This window comes from Canis lupus, chromosome 31 (assembly GCF_003254725.2).
Source record: "Canis lupus dingo isolate Sandy chromosome 31, ASM325472v2, whole genome shotgun sequence".
In the NCBI taxonomy this organism is placed as follows: Eukaryota; Metazoa; Chordata; class Mammalia; order Carnivora; family Canidae; genus Canis; species Canis lupus.
In genome coordinates this window covers 22,849,531-22,866,392 of record NC_064273.1, presented here as the reverse complement: position 1 = coordinate 22,866,392, position 16,862 = coordinate 22,849,531, and the positions used below count along the sequence as shown (strand labels likewise).

The 16,862-nt window shown below is 36.2% G+C and overlaps 1 long non-coding RNA gene across 2 annotated transcripts in view; it reads right to left on the bottom strand.

Moving 5' to 3' along the window:
- LOC125754131 (uncharacterized) overlaps nt 1–7,174 on the bottom strand; it is a 53,930-nt gene extending 46,756 nt beyond the window's left edge. For both annotated transcript variants that reach the window (XR_007407596.1, XR_007407595.1), the window contains exon 1: nt 7,023–7,174. This is a non-coding gene — a long non-coding RNA (uncharacterized LOC125754131). The remainder of the gene's footprint in view (nt 1–7,022) is intronic.
- Nucleotides 7,175–16,862: the final 9,688 nt, after the last annotated feature.

Genomic DNA, 16,862 nt, shown 5'->3' with positions numbered 1-16,862 from the left:
ACAATCCAATCATTCTTATCATCATGATTATTTTCAAGAGAAAAATGTGGCATGCCTTATTCCAGATCAGTAAAAAATGTTGTTGTGCTGTTGTTCTTGTTGCTAAAAATACAGCAGTCTGGGGGAAATGGGGAGGGAGAGATTTTCTTTCCTTCTTTTTATTTTTTCATCAATAAAGTCAAGAATATCCTTAAAGAGAAAAATTATCTTTTGTGAGTTGCTTCCTCCCTCTGGTGAACTCTGGATGGGTTTCTAACTGAAGCTGGACACCACAATACCAAGCTCTCTCACCCAGTACTAAGTCTTTTAACAGATGAAACAGCCTGAGTACTAATTATGTTCAAGGCATTTTTCCCTCTTCCTCTTAAGCTTTTAGTTTCATAGATAGATAGATAGATAGATAGATAGATAGATAGATAGATAGATTCCAATACTGCATTTCTCTTCTTTGTTGCAGGAAAATCCAAACTCTTTTTCAAAGATTAGGTTATCAGCCAGTGACTTTTCTTTGTTGAAATGACAAGTCTTTCTAATGAGGAGGTGCCTTTCAAGGTGAAACAAGATGCCTTAAAGCATTGGGTCCCAAGGTCTAGATATCAGCAAACTTTATAAAGATAAGCAAACTTGCAACTCTTTCACTACAGATTTTAGTACTTATTTCAATCTTTCTTCCTGAAAAAAAAGAGAGACAGAGAGAGAGAAAGAGAGAAGAGAATAAAATATCCTCTTATCCTACCCCCTCCCCCAAATAAACAATGGTCTCAATAGCAGATTTCCCTATTTTAAAATGCCAGAGTTCTTTACCATGTTATTTTATTGAGGGAAAAAAAATAGAAAATATTTTCATTGTTCATTAAATAAATTAAATAATCTTCATGTTCCTACTCCACTGACTGAGCTCTTGATTATTTTCATCAGTTTGAACTATGAAGCAAAATCTAAAAAACAAATGTGAGCAATTTAGAATTTCCTCAGTACTTTTCTCCAGGTATTTATTGTAACCACAAAAACATTAAAGGATAAGGAAGCACATGTTATTAAAATAATACATATCATAAAAACATTCTTTCTGTACTGTTATTGCTTTGTGTGGACTTGATTTGGAAGAAAACTTTTGAGCACTAAGCAAAAATAAAAGAAGGGGTATGGTATTCATGCCAGTTTCCTTTCCCAGTTCTAGTAGGAAGGGATTCATTCAAAGTCCTCAGAGAAGCAGAGATGCCTACTACAGTGGGGTCTCACCACCTGTAATGGCTTTGATATGATGCATGACTCTTTCTTTCCAGCCCAGGTCAGGACACTTGGTTCCCAGGGCTCCTGCTGCCTCACCTCAGTCCCAAAGCCCTAACCAGTCCTTTGCCCTAACCTCAGAATCCCCTTCTTGCAGCCTTCCCCTAAAAACAATCTAAGACCCTACAGTCTTCCTGAATCACTGTTCCCTAAGTTATCACCTAGGGTCATGCCTGGGCAGCTCCACACCTCCCTAGGCAATTTATTCCTTGATTTCTCCTCCTCAAGATCTCTCTCCTCAACTCCAATGCTCTTCTCTAGACGCACCCTCTATTTCATTGTGTCAGTGAGGCCCATAACTGCCTCAGATCCTCAGTTCCAAACTTTAATCCATTTCCATCTTCATCCCTGGGAGAACTTTCTCTAATTCAAGTTTTCTCCTTTCTTGCAGAACTATGAGAACCCCACTCTCTAGCCCTACCTTCTGTTCATCTCAGTCCTTTGGGGCCAGGTACATGCATCTCTGTTCTTCTCTGGCATTCCTAGACTCCCTCTACCTTTGAATTCCGGGAATAGCTTTTTTGTGTGTAGCATCATGGTCCCTCCTGAATTTTCACTTTTATTTTCTTATGCACTAATTTTCTTTTAAAATAGATGCATCTAAATCAAAGATAGGTTCTTTCCAGAATGATATAAATATCATAATAGGCTTTTTAAAGGTAGAGTACAAATTATAATTGTGTGAAGTCTGAGATACACCAGCATGAAAATTATATTGAAATTAGAGGCAAGAACATGGATCCCATAAAGGATTAGTCTGTATTTGCTGTTTGGGCCTAGACAGTTATTTAACTTTCTTGAGTATGCTTAGATTGTCTCTGGACAAGATGATTTCATTACCCTTGGTTGCTTCTGTGTCCTATCCCAGAGAAGAAACCTGAGACTATATTTCTCAGGACCCTTTTATCTTATTTATTTATTTATTTATTTGGACCCTTTTCTCGAAGGGATGCCTAGTTCCTGCCTGACAATAGCAGGCATTCATAGTGCATTGCTTGGGGATAGCATTTGGGGAATGTTGGGTTAGATTTTGAGGCCAATGTACACAGGAGGTGCTTATCTCATATATGGCAGTATGTTCTAAGCTCTGATTAGGAGGCATCCACTAGCCTGTGAGGCATGACAACTAGTCACTAATGTCAGGTTTATATTGATTTCTAGGTGGGAGTAAATGGATCATTTTCCTGCTGCCTTGAAGTATGGGGTCAAATAACTACTTGTGGCCAATGTGTATGGGTGATGGGTGAAAATAACTTCTACAATCAGCAATGTTCCAGATAGTAAAGGACCCTGAGTGAAAATGCCAATCTCATTGATGATTTAGTGTAAGTGAAGAATAAACCTTTGTTTCATTTTTAATTTTTTTCAGATTTATTGAGGTATAATTGACAGAATTATGTATGCTTAGGATGTACAATGTGATGATTTAGTAGAAGTAGACATTGTAAAATTAATACCATAATCAAGTAATTAACATATGTATCATCTCATATAGTCACCTTTTTCTGTGTGTATGGTGGTGAGAACTCTTATGATCTACTCTCTCGGCAAATCTCAAGTATACTACACAGTATTATTAACTATAGTCACCATGCTTTAAATTGGATTCCCAGAGCTTATCTTATAACTTGATGTTTGCCCAATATCTCACCATTTCCACCACCCACCAGCCCCTGGAAGCCACCATTTTACCCTCTGGTTCTATTAGTTCAGTGTTTCCCAACCCTGGCAAAATTTAGATATTTATATTAGAGAAAACCAGATAAATTTTGGACTCTTGGCCACCAGTCATAGTTGAAGATGGAATAAAATATGGAGAACCAATAGATGAAGTGAAAGTCTGCACCTTGAAAGATAAGACCACACTAGGTCTCCTTACAAACAGCTCCCCAGATGAGCAACCAGGATTATAACTTGTAGACACGAAATAAGATTCCTTTCTGGAGAAAGATGTTACCTAGCAAAACAGTCAATCCAGATTATGCTATAGGAAAATCCAGAGTTTCCTGTTTCTTTTTTTTTTTTTTTAAGATTTTATTTATTTATTCATGAGAGACACAGAGAGAGAGAGAGAGGCAGAGACACAGGCAGAAGGAGAAGCAGGCTCCACGCAGGGAGCTGGACATGGGACTCCATCCCAGGTCCCCAGGATCACACCCTGGGCTGAAGGCGGTGCTAAACCGGTTCTAATCGCATTGTAGATTTATTTATTGTTTAAGAAATAGAAACAATACATGGAGCACAAAGAACTTTCAAGAAACAAAAATTGTGGTGGTGGGGCAGCCCCGGTGGCGCAGCGATTTAGCGCCGCCTGCAGCCCAGGGCCTGATCCTGGAGACCCTGGATCTAGTCCCAGGTCAGGCTCTCTGCATGGAGCCTGTGTCTCTGCCTCTCTCTCTCTCTCTCTCTCTCCCTCTCTCTCTCTCTCTCTGTGTGTGTGTGTGTGTGTGTGTGTGTGTGTGTGTGTGTGTCTATGGATAAATAAATAAAATCTTAAAAAAAATCTTTAAAAAAAATTGTGGTGGAGTTCCACAGACAGACACTTGGAATAAGAAGACAAATCTATAAAAATATTGGAAACATGTAGCAACTTCAAATAACTCTAGAAATAGAAATGAAAAAATACAATAGCAGAAATAAATATTTGAATAGAAGTTGAAGATCAAATTTTAAGAGAAGATGACTTATAATCTGGAATTATCCAGCCAGTTTAATTCTCAATCAAGTATGAAGGCACAACAAAGAAATTTTGGGAAAACAAGATCTCAAAGGCTAAATCCCTTCCCTATCCTCACTTTTTGTGAATCTAAGAATATGCATTCCATTAGTTAAGGAAAGAAACCTAGAAGAGAAAAACATAAAATCCAAGAAGCAGAGGGCCCAACAACAACAAAAAAAGAGTAAGGAAGCACTAGGACCACAGTGAAGGCAAACCTCAGGATGACAACTGTCCAATAGGTCCAAGTGCAGACCATTCTGATTACAGTAGGTAGACAGTAGGTTCAAGGAGACCAATTTTTAAATAAAAAGTATTTTAAAAAGACTCTGGGGTATTATAGAACACAATATTTGGAGATCTGACCCTCTAGTACAAGAATTTGGAGATAATCATTGGCTGTCACATGCAAGCAAAACTAGACAAACAAAAAAGTCAAGAAAAATAAAGAAAAAAATACTAAAGAAAGAAAATAAAACCATGATTCACTTGAAAATAACACTTAGATAAACACACATTATGATCATCAATTCTGAACTTTTCCAATTCTGACACAATTATGGTGGGATGAGAAGTGGGGGTAGATGTGCACATGTTTGAAGGACAGAGGGGTTGATGGGAACTATTTTTCAAATCAGGAAATCAGTAGTACTACTTTAATTAAAATTCAAGCAATAGCAGTACAGCACATTATATAGAAATATGGAGGACAGTATCAGAAAAATATCTAAAAGATGTGAACATGAATTCCTCTAGGGAATGAGAGTAGTTTGTAGTGAGAAATTATTTTCTTTTTGTAGCTTTCAGAGTTTTGCTTAGTTATAAACAGTAGAAAATAATTTGACTTTTGACACCATGTGCATTTTTAAAATTAGATTAAAAGTATATATATTTTTAAAAGACCCTGAGAGGGAAGGGACATGAAGTGTTCCCAGCACTGAGAGAAGCCTCTAGGGAAGACAGCTGGAAGATTGAACGGGGAGAGCCAGAGACACAGAGCTGGACCAGGATGGGCAGTGCCTTGAAGGACATGCTGAAAACTTAGGAATTTGCCTTAACATCGATGAGATGCCTTCCTAAGTTCTCTCTATCTATATATATATTTTTTTTAAATTATTTTAATCAATAGAGATATGTATCAATCATTTTAGAAAAATCTCAGAAATAACTGAAAGCTAGATGTTCTTTAGGAGAGTTTCTGAGATTTTTACCTGGGTCTTAAAACTCATAAACCAAAGAAGAAGGAGAAGGAGAAGGAGAAGGAGAAGGAGAAGGAGAAGGAGAAGGAGAAGGAGAAGGAGAAGGAGAAGGAGAAGGAGAAGGAGAAGGAGAAAAAGAGGAAGGAGAAGCAGAGGAAGAGGAAGAAAAAGAAGAAAAGATGGGTGGTTGAAACTGTAAGATCCTAGTTTCTGTTCAGATAACAATATTCTATCTGATGTAAGTTGACCAAGTAAGCATGTTCATGTAAAAATGAGACTAGAATATAGTATATTTCTTTCTATTTCAACCCCCATGAAGATGCACCTGGGTGGTTAGTCATTTGAGTGTCTGCTTTTGGCTCAGGTCATGATCTCACGGTCCTGAGGGAGCCCTGGGATCCCTGCTCAGTGAGGAGTCTGCTTCTCCCTCTGCCTCTGCCTCTCTTCTCCACTCATGCTCTCTCTCTCAAATAAATAAATACATTCTTAAAAAAAGAAAAGAAAAAAGTAAGCTATTTTTCTTCAGGGAGTGATTATTACCTGTAAATTTTGATGAACACTTTAACTTCATTCCAAGCCAAACAACATTTATTGCTTGACTGATGTTTCACCTCCCTTCCTGGATTTAAATTTTGATTCCTTGTTTTCAAAATAGTCTCTGAGTATCCTAGAGCTGAAACTGTCATAAGATGACTGGTTTAATCCCATCAATTCTCAACTCAAGTCCAGATAGGAAAAGTGACTTGCCAAACACTATATATTAACTTAGTGGCAAAACATGAACCTAATTCTTTTGCTTAGTTCAGATCTCTTTCCAATATATCAACTCAGGGCTATTCTATTTACCTAGGCAAGGTAGTCATAGTATCAGTGGCCCAGTAGTTTTCCAAGGGCATATCATAAAAGTTTGAGACCTGGGATGGGTAATATATTTACTGACAGGGGCCCGTGGGTGGCTCAGTTGGTTAAGCGTCTGACTTTTGATTTTGACTCAGGTCATGATCTCAAGGTCCTGGAATTGAGCCCTGCATCAAGCTTTGTGCTGAATGAAGAGTCTGCTGGAGATTCTCTCTTTGCCCACCCCCAACTCTGTACTTGCTCTCTCTTTCTCTCTTTAAAATAAATAAATAAATCTTTAAAAAGTTACTTACATGATTTGAAAATATTTTTTAAAGTACAAAACTGAAATCCATAAATAAATCATTAAATAGCTAGAAAACATTAATTTTTGTCAACTACCAGTTACAACATGGCTTTTACAGTTTTATATAGTTATATGTTAATTTTATTAAGTGCCTTTCATAAGAATATGTTCATTATTATATAAAATTTGATCCTCTTATTATATAAGTAGATTAAAAAATGATTTTTCAAAATCATTTCAAAATCAAAAATATTCATCTATCTACACATACACAATTTTTTCCCAGGTTAAGAGTGTAGTGATTAGTAAAACTTAATCTAATTCAAGTTTTGATTTGCATCTATATAAAAATCCCAGATATGGGCAGTCCTGGTGGTTTAGCGGTTTGGTGCCGCCTTCGGCCCAGGGTGTAATCCTAGAGACTCAGGATCGAGTCTCATGTCAGGCTCCCTGCATGGAGCCTGCTTCTCCCTCTGCCTGTGTCTCTGCCTCTCTCTCTCTCTCTCTCTCTCTCTCTCTCTCTGTGTGTCTCTGTCTCTCATGAATAAATAAATAAATAATAAAATAAAATCTTAAAAAAAAATCCCATATAATTAAAAATCACCAAGTTTGGAGTTTTTTGCCCTCATTATCTGGATTCTTATCTCTAAACTAGGATACGGAGCATACAAACCACATGATCTCTAAATTCTCTTATGGCTCTGAATTCCCATAATCCTTTTATGATCCTTCCCTTCTGAAGATCTGTCCTGAAGAGAAAAAAAAAATGTTTTTTTTGCTTAATTCCTTTAGAGGACAGAGCAGTGGATTGGGTCAAACACTCCCCGTGTGTATTGTTTGTGATGCCCTGAGTTCCTTCCTCTTTATTGCCTCACATGTTTGCTGATGTCAGGGGTTGGCCTGTGGATCATAAGCTGCCACTGCCACAGCTTTTCCAGATGTTGACATATTAGGCAAATGTATTCTTTGTGGGAGCAGTTACTGCTGTGGGAAGAGAAATCTTGGAAGTACATTCCAGTTGCAGCCTGATTTAATTGAGGTAGTAAACATCATGGGAACAATGGTTGACATTGGCCAGGCTCCACCATAAGGAGGTGCAGAGTCACAGGAGAACCAGAGGGGAAGTGAAGAGAATAAGGCAAAACATATGAAGCAGTGAGAGGAGGAGAAGAAAGAGCGAATGCCAAGAAAGCCAGACACATAAACAAATGAGTAATGCTTTTCATTGGTTGTTCAAATGTGAGTGAGTGAGTGAGTGAGTGTGTGTTAAAAGTTCAGAGAATAAATTATGGAATAAAAGATTCTACAAGTTACTCTCTTTGCGTTTGTAAGACCCCAGCGTCACATTATTCTAAGATGCTTGTCTTTCAATCCACTTTTAAGAGGATTAATTTAGGGGCATCTGGGTGGCTCAGTTGATTAAAAGTCTGCTTTTGGCTCAGATCATGATCTCAGGATCCTGGGATCAAGCCCCTCCAACCCTTGCCTTGGGCTCCCCATTCAGGGAGCCTGCTTCTCCCTCTCTCTGCCCCTCCCCCTTCTCGTGCTCTCTCCCTCTCTCTCTCTTTCTCCTCAAATAAATAATTAAAATCTTTTAAAAAGAGAATTAATTTGCACAATGTAAAAATTACAAAAGCTCTTACACAATTAAATCCTAACATTTTCACCAAGTTAATCTAATTGCCTTCTCTGCGACAAGGTGAGGGGTTTTTTCGCCCCATTAAAGAGCTTCTTTTGCTCTCAAAGCAACAATAAATTATCAGTGGCTGAAAAGGGTTACGATGGTTTCAGTCAAGTTTAAGGCCTACATTTTCCCTCCATGAATAATAAGGCCTTTCACAAGTTAATAATTTTTTAAGAACATGAGTAAAGTTTTTTCTACTTCTCTGTTTTCAAAAATCTCAGTATCTATTAACATTCTTTACACATTCTTATAAACCTATGTTATCAAAGCCCTACTTTTTCCTTTGTTTCGGTGCTTTTATAACAAGCTATTCAGGAATCTTAGAACCTCATATCTTTTTGAAATTATCCACACATTATGAAGCAGTACTGTTCATACAAAGACTTTGACAGTTGCTCTGTCCTATCTATTCAAATTTCCCCAATTTTTCATGTTCCATCTTTCCCGTGTTGCTAAATATATAAATACTTCAACTAACAGATGGCAAATGGAAGCACCAATGGGCACAGAAATCAATCCAAAGGCTTTTAAGCATAAAATGTCCCTGAGGCAAGCAGCAGAAGGAAAAAGAAAAGGAAGCTTGAATGTTTTCAAACGGAAGAAAGGACTAACTGTCCTTTCTTGTAGTTCGGCGAACCATTTGATAAATTGAGCAAATAAAATTGACCGACTGAGAATGATTTCATTTTATAGTTGGAATCACATTAAAAGTGGAACTGGGATTTTGGGTACCCCGTGTGGTAAAAACTAAGTAATGGACTCTTGTCTTGAATGCTATTATGTTTCATTGAAATGGGGTGTAATGCATGGCTCTACTTTTCAGGATTTCTGAATTCCTATATTACAGTCTTCTAGGCTCTGGGTTTTAATGCTTTTGGTATGCCTTTACTCGGTTTGTGGAGTCTTCAAAACTATCAAGGAAAACATGGTAATATAATCCTAAAATATAACCTTTCCCTGATCATTTTTCTTAATATTCATTCATCTCAGATGGCTCTCTGCTTAATATATAACTATGAAGATATTAAGGTAAAACAGTTCATACCAATATATTTTAAATAGTTTCAAGTGTTCTTCAGGCTGGATGTAATGGCTGGTGAAGGAGAAACATACTCGGTTTCTTTATCAGCTAAGAATCTAATTCAATCTTCTGAGGGATTTTAAAAGTTTAATTGTAATCTACATATCACGTTACAAAAAAAAATTAATTCCTAAATTATTTCTTTGCTGTATAATCTTAGAGGATAAAAATAAAAACTTCTACCAAGAAAGCATGAGCAGTAGGTTCTATATAATAAGAAATGGCTAACACCTGACTTAGATTTGGACCTATTCTTTGTTGTAACTCTTTACTGCCCTTTATTCTAAATGCTCTTTGAACTTTTTTTTTTCCTATTCAGATTGCATCCTCTAAAACTACAAAGAAATTTTGATGACAAGTGCATTAACTTCTAGAAGGTTACAGAGGAGCATAGGCTAGTGTTTTGGCAGCAGTGCACAGTGGGGATCCTTGGGTTCCAGGTCAGAATCCTGGCTTAACCAGATCTCAGTAGGAGGGAAGATTAAAAAAGAGAAGCAAAACTGAAATCATGTCCAGTTAGAAAAGTGCTCCGAACCTAACATAGGATTAAGGTATCTAAAAAGAGTGGTTAGAAGAAGTTCAGGGAAGATAAAAGGATGATAATAGACCAGCCGGAGAAGACAGGGCATGAAAACATGCCAGCAGAGAGATCAGCAAGGACAAGTTTCAAGTAAACAAGAGTTTCACTAGCTCCAAGAGCTGAAAGAAACTCAGTCTGGAGCTCTGTAAACAGCCAAGAAGCAGAAGGGGAGGACAGAGCCATAGGCAATGGGCTGTTGATCGTTGACAAAAAGATTTTTTTATTGAAAGTGATTGAAGGGTTTGAAGTAAAGGAGTATGTATTAGTTATCTATTTCTAACAAATGTCCCAAAACTTAGAGTTTCAAGACAACAACTTTTATCACTCCCTATTTCCTACAGGAATCGAAGTGCAGTTGACCTGGGACCTCTGGCTCATGGTTTCTTACAAAGCTGCAAAGTCCTGGCTGAGGATGTAGGCATCTCAAAGCTTCACTGGGGAAAAATCACTTCCGAGCTCACTCATGTAGTTGTTGGCAGGGTTCAGTTTCATGTGAACTGTTGAACTGAGAGCCTTAGTTTCTTGTTGGCTGTTGGCTGGAGGCCACCCTTACTTTCTTGCCCCATGGGTCTCCCCATACGGTAATTCACAGCATGGCAGCTTGATTCTTTGGAGGGTGTGATTGAGAAGAGCCAGAGAGAAAGAGCAAACAAGATAGAAGTCACAGTCTTCTGTAACTTAAGCTCAGAAGTAATGCACCATTACTTTTGCCATATTCTATTCATTAAATGCCAATATGTCCATTCAACTCTTAGGGGGAGGAATTGAACAATGGCATGAATATCAGGAGATGGAAATTATTGTGGGCTATCTTAGAAGTCTGCCTACTACAAAATATCATCATTTTATGATTTTAGAAAGATTACTAGCTCTATGTGGAGAATGGACTGTAGTGATCAAAAGTGGTGCAGATGATGTAGGTACAGCCTATAGAACTTGCTGATGGATTAGATATGGAGGGTTTGAGGAAGAGAGAGAGGATCTAAGGATATCTGGCTTCAGTGAGTGAGTTGATGATGAGGTACTTTTGGATGAAGAAGACATGCATAAAGAAGGTCTAGAGTAGAAACCAATTAGCAATTTATTCATGAAAAATCAAAATACATTTTTAAGAAATGTTTACTGACTGTAATATGTTGCCTAGTTCAAATATACTAGATTATTTTTCGATTTTATTTAGAAGTCTAAAAATATTGCAAAAATTTATTTTTGATTTTTTTTCAAGATTTATTTACTTATTGGAGAGATAGTGCAAGAGCAGAGGGGAGGAGCAGAGGGAGAGGGGGAAGCAGACATTCTGCTGATCAGGGAGTCTGACATGGGGCTCTATCCAAGGACCCTGAGATCATGACCTGAACCTAAGGCAGACGCTTAACCAACTGAGCCGCCCAGGTGCCCCAATACTGTGAAAAATTTAAAAGTGTATGTGACTTTGCCTGAAATTAAACTGTTATTCTACATGGCACCACAGGGAAGAATAAAAACCCATATAAATTACAGGAAAACAGATTTTGGATTAGCATAAGAGTCCTCTAAAAGCACATAGAAGTCTATAAAAAATTAATAAATTGCATCATAAAATAATGAACTTCCTCACCTGGAGGTGTTAAGAGAGCATTTAGAAAAGCACGTATCAGGTAAAGTCTGTGTCAGGTAGAAGCTGAATTATCTCTAAAGATTCACAAATCTTTTGTTCAATGATTCCATGAAGTGCTGTGCAGAATTATAATAAAATTATTAAATTATTATATGCATAGGTTATATTTTATTCCATTTAAGTAAGTTCACATTCATAAATTCTTCTCACCTGAAGCTGCTGTATGCTATGCTCCGACATGGATTTGAGTTGCAAAAGAAAGAGCAAGATAACAGGGTATGTTTAATCCAACTTCCTTTGATGCTGCATCTCATGCGATAGTAAAGTACATTAGGATGATCTCAAGATATTTACACACATGCACATCACTGTGTTCTATAGTCACTGAGAAGACTGCTAACAGTTCCACTATCAAAGAGATATATTTCAGGCCAGTGATCCTTTCCACACCAAGTTCACTTGTAAAATATCGTTGAGGAATGGTAAGGTCATTTCCCAGAATGTCATGGGTATAAAGGTCCAAAACGTTTGCACTCATGCAATTTGAGAAGGTGAGAAATTTGACACAAGGAATGGAATGCATTAGCACCATATCCAGATAGTCATTCATCCTCACCTTCTAAATGTGGTAGAACAAGACTACGGGGCAGCTAGAGCATATTTCTTTTTTTTCTTTTCTTTTTTGGTAGGCAATTACAATTCATTTTGTGTTTTCTTTTTTGTGCTAATTTGTTGTTGAAGTATAACATATACACATTTTGTATAGAAATATAGCAAATCATCTCTTGGTTATGATTGGTTTGCATTTATTATATGAGAATACGGTTGCCATCTTTATAATAATGAGCTTTCCAGCTCACAAAAATGTCACATCATTTATTTTTTCATTCATTCTTGTTCCATTTCTCTCAATAATTTTTATGTTTTAATTATCTGTGTAGAGACTTTTCCATTTTCTATTTAACTTATTCTTAAGCATGTGACACTTTTTGATAGTATTGTAAGTGGCTTTGTAAACATAACTATCACTCTAAGAGATTGCATAAATCCAAGAGATTGAATTTGAATTGTGTACAAATTCACAGAAATTAACCCACCAAGTTCACCACTGTTGTGATTTCCAGCATCGCTGATTAGTTTTACTTACTTTGGGGAGGGAGACTCTATATAAATGGGATTCTAGAGTATAGAAGATACTGTCACAACTGACTTCTCACAAATGTATAAAGCCACTCATGCATGTCATGGCCATGGAAATAATCTCCAGTTTTGGAGAGAAGCTTTAATAATTTACCTTTCAAATTTAGATCTTCAGTTCATCTGGCATCTTAATCCATCTGGAATTAATTTTTATATAGGTGAGACGTGAAAAAAAGTTTAATTCAATTTTTCTTCCACCTGAATATCTAGTTGATTCAGCATCATCTACTGAGAACTTTTTTTTTTCCCATAGAAAGACCCAATTTATCCAGCCTCGTCTACTGAAAATATCCATCTTTCTTCCCTAACATTCCAGTGGCACCTTCCTTATAAATGCTGTGATTGCTGTAGATAGTATGATGCATCATTGTTATAAATGGTAGGGTATCATTATATGATTATAATGTAGGGTATCATTCTGGATCCTTTCTGGGGTTACTGGATTATTTGTCTGTGTCAATATCACACATTTTTACTGTAACTTTATAATAAAACATTGTATCTGGTAGTGTACCTCCCCCAATTTATTTGTCTTTGGTCTTCTTAGCTCTTTGAATTTCCACATACATTTTTGAATCAGTTTTCAATCCACACAGATAGAACCTTGCTGGCATTTTGATTGTTAGTATATGGCATGTACTATTTGTGGGAGGATATAGTTGATATCTTTAAATTATGAGTCTTTCAGTCCATAAACAAGGTACATTTATTTCATTTAATTGCTCTTTTTCTTTTCTTTCTCAGTAATGTCTATTTTCTGTGTAATATAATTTTCTGTGTAAAGGTTTTGCACATATTTCACTAGATTTATTCCAAAAACAGATACTTGCTATGTTTGATGCTATTGTGAAGCATATTATTTGAATATTTCATTACTATAATAATTTTCTGTGTAAAGGTTTTGCACATCTTTTCTGTGTAAAGGTTTTGCACATCTTTCACTAGATTTATTCCAAGAACAGATACTTGCTATGTTTGATGCTATTTTGAAAGATATTATTTGAATATTTCATTACTATTTGTCAATTTCAAACCTATCCTGAATCAGCCAACCAAAAGAGTCAAGAGCAAAATATATATATATATATTTTAATCAATGAGTTTTGACATGATATGTTAAGCAGGAATAAGCAGCTGTATACAGTGTTTCTCAACAGCTCAATGAAATTTCCCTTTAATACTAGTTTGTCCACAAAGTGAAAAATAAAAAAGAAATGGATATTGACTTTATCAATATATTGATAAATATTGTTTAATTTTTAATTTAACAACATTAACAAATGTTTAATTAATTTTTTCAATATATTGTTCCACATCTAATCAGATGATCCTATATTTTCTCCTTTAGTTTATCAATGCAGTAAGTTACAGTGATTTATTACAAATGTTACACTGCTCTTCCATGACTCAAAAAAAAAAAAAAATACTGCTCTATGCACTAAGGCAAGAAGTTTGCTAATGTTTGGGTTTCAAATTTTTTGTCTATGTTCTCAGAATAAATTTGTTTGCAAATTTCCTTCCTTAAAGTGCCCATGCCTTGTTTTGGCATCAACATGCTTGCCATTAAAAAGTTCTGGGAAGGGCAGGCTGGGTGGCTCAGCGGTTGAGCACCTGCCTTTGGCCCAAGGCCTGATCCTGGAGGTCCCAGGATCGAGTCCCACTTTGGGCTCCCTGCATGGAGCCTGCTTCTCCCTCTGCCTGTGTCTCTGCCTCTATGTGTGTGTGTGTTTCTCATGAATAAATAAATAAAATCTTTTTAAAAAAGTTCTGGGAAGGATTCCCTCTGCCTCTGATCCCAAAGGTCTTTTTTTTTTTTTTAAAGATTTTATTTATGATTTTATTTATTTATTCATGAGAGACACACACACACACAAAGAGAGAGAGAGAGAGAGAAGCAGGCTCCATGCAGGGAGCCCGATGCGGGACTCGATCCCGGGACTCCAGGTTCATGCCCTGAGCCGAAGGCAGGCGCTCAACTGCTGAGCCACCCAGGGATACCCCCCAAAGGTCTTTTTATAATAATAACGATATTATCTCCCTAAATTTTTGGAAGGATTCAAATTGAAATCTTTTTGTCTGAGAGTCTTCCTGGTGGAAAGCTTAAATTGTGAATTCAATTTTTGAAAGACACAAAATAATTTACATTCTGTCCTGTGTCAGTTTCAGGAAGTTGTGGTTTTTAAGACATTGGTTCATTTATATTTAATCATTTTATTTATAATCTTAATTGTTAGATCTTGTCCATATCTATTTGATAGAGATATATTCTTTTTATTTTTTTTAAGTTGCACCATCTCTCTTTTCTTGTATTTTTTTTTTATTTTAAAGATTTATTTATTTATTTATTTATGATAGACAGAGAGAGAGAGAGAAGCAGAGACACAGGCAGAGGGAGAAGCAGGCTCCATGCAGGGAGCCTGACGTGGGATTCGATCCCGGGTCTCCAGGATTGCGCCCTGGGCCAAAGGCAGGCGCTAAACCGCTGCGCCACCCAGGGATCCCCTCTTTTAATCAAGAATAGTTTGTTAGGTTACAATTTTAACACTTTTCAACTTTCAAACAACCAAAATTTATCTTTATTTTCTCTGCTATGTATTTGTTTTCTATTTCATTGATTTCTGTCTTTATTTTTTATGAAGTCATTTCTTCTACTTCATTTAGTACTTTTTCTCAGTTTCTTCACACAGAAGTTTACATTGCTGTTAATTTTTCAGACTTTTTCTTTTCTTGTTAATATATATCTACTGTTTTTATGTAACATCCTAAAAAGTTTTCATGTGATATTGTCATTACATCTTAGTTCAAACTATTTTCTCATTTCCATGTGATTTCTTCTTTGGCACATGCATAATTTTAAAATGCATTGCTTAATCTTCAAAGTTGGGGGGGGTTGTTATTTTTGTTTTAGTTTTGTTAATTTCCCTCCCAGCTTAATTATATTTTTGTCAGAACATATTCTCTATGATTTCATTTTCAAACCCTTTGAAATTTATTGGGACTTGCTTTGTGGCCCAGCATGTGGTGACCTATTTTGGAAAATGTTCCAAGGACACTTGAAAAGAACTGAATTTTGCAGTTGTTGAGTGTAGTGTGGTGTGTGTGTGTGTGTGCAGAGAGAGAGAGAATTACATATATTATATAGTATTTATATTATGTATTTATAAACTATAACAAATTGTTTAATTATGTCAAGTTGTTTAATTATTTACGTTTCCAACACTGAATTTTTGTCTGCCTCATCTATTAGTTACTAAATATGGTGTATATAAATCTCAAATTATGACTGAATTCATCTTGCTGTCCCATAAGTCCCAGAGGATTTTTTTTAAAGATTTTATTTGTTTGACAGAGAGAGAGCATAAGTATGGGGAGCAACAGGAGAGAGAGAAGCAAGTTCTCCGCAGAGCAGGGAGCGATATGGGAGCTCAATCTCAGAATCCTGGGATCAGATTCTTAACCAACTGAGCCACCCAGGAGCCCCACAAAATTTTTATAACATAATACATATACAACTATGTATACAAATTTAGACCTTATAAATTTTTCTGTTGAGTATCTCTATGAATAATCATTTCTATAAATACTTGACTCATATTACTAGTTTTACAGCTTTATGTTGGTTACTATTTACAGTATTCATCTTTTCCCTCATTTTTCTTTCAATTATTCTATGCTCCTATAAGATGCATCCCATGTAAGCAATCTACAGATGTTTTATTTTTTAATTCAGTCTTTATAATTAACATTGTCTATGAATTTAGATTAATTTCTACCGTGGGTACTACTTGCATTCTAATTAGTCTCATCAGTGTTTTGTTTTCTTCTCTTCTCATTTCTTCCCTTTTCTGGATAAATCAAGTATCTTTATTTCTACACTCCTCATCCTCTATTAGCTTCGTAGTAATAAATTCTATTATTATTATTCTTGTTTTGTGGTTGTTGTTAAGGTGCTTTTGCTATTGTGGTAAAATATATACAACACAAAATTGATCCTTTTTTCCAGCATAGAGTTCAGTGGCGTTACCACGTTCACATCGCTGTCCAAACATCACCACCATCCATTTCCAGAACTTTTTCTCATTTTCTCAAACTGAAACTCTACACTCACTGAACAGTAACTCCTCATTTCCCTCCCACCCCATGTAGTTTTTGGCACCCACCATTCTACTTCTGTCTGTATGAATCGGTTACTCTTGGTACCCAGGAAAAGAGGCATCATACAGTATCTGACATTTTGTGACTGACTTATCAAGTCATTTAGCATAATGTCTTCAAGATTGATTTATGTTGTAGCACATGTTAGAATTCTCTTGCTGTTTAAGGGTGAATCATATTTTATAATATGTATATATCACGTTGTGTTTAGTCATT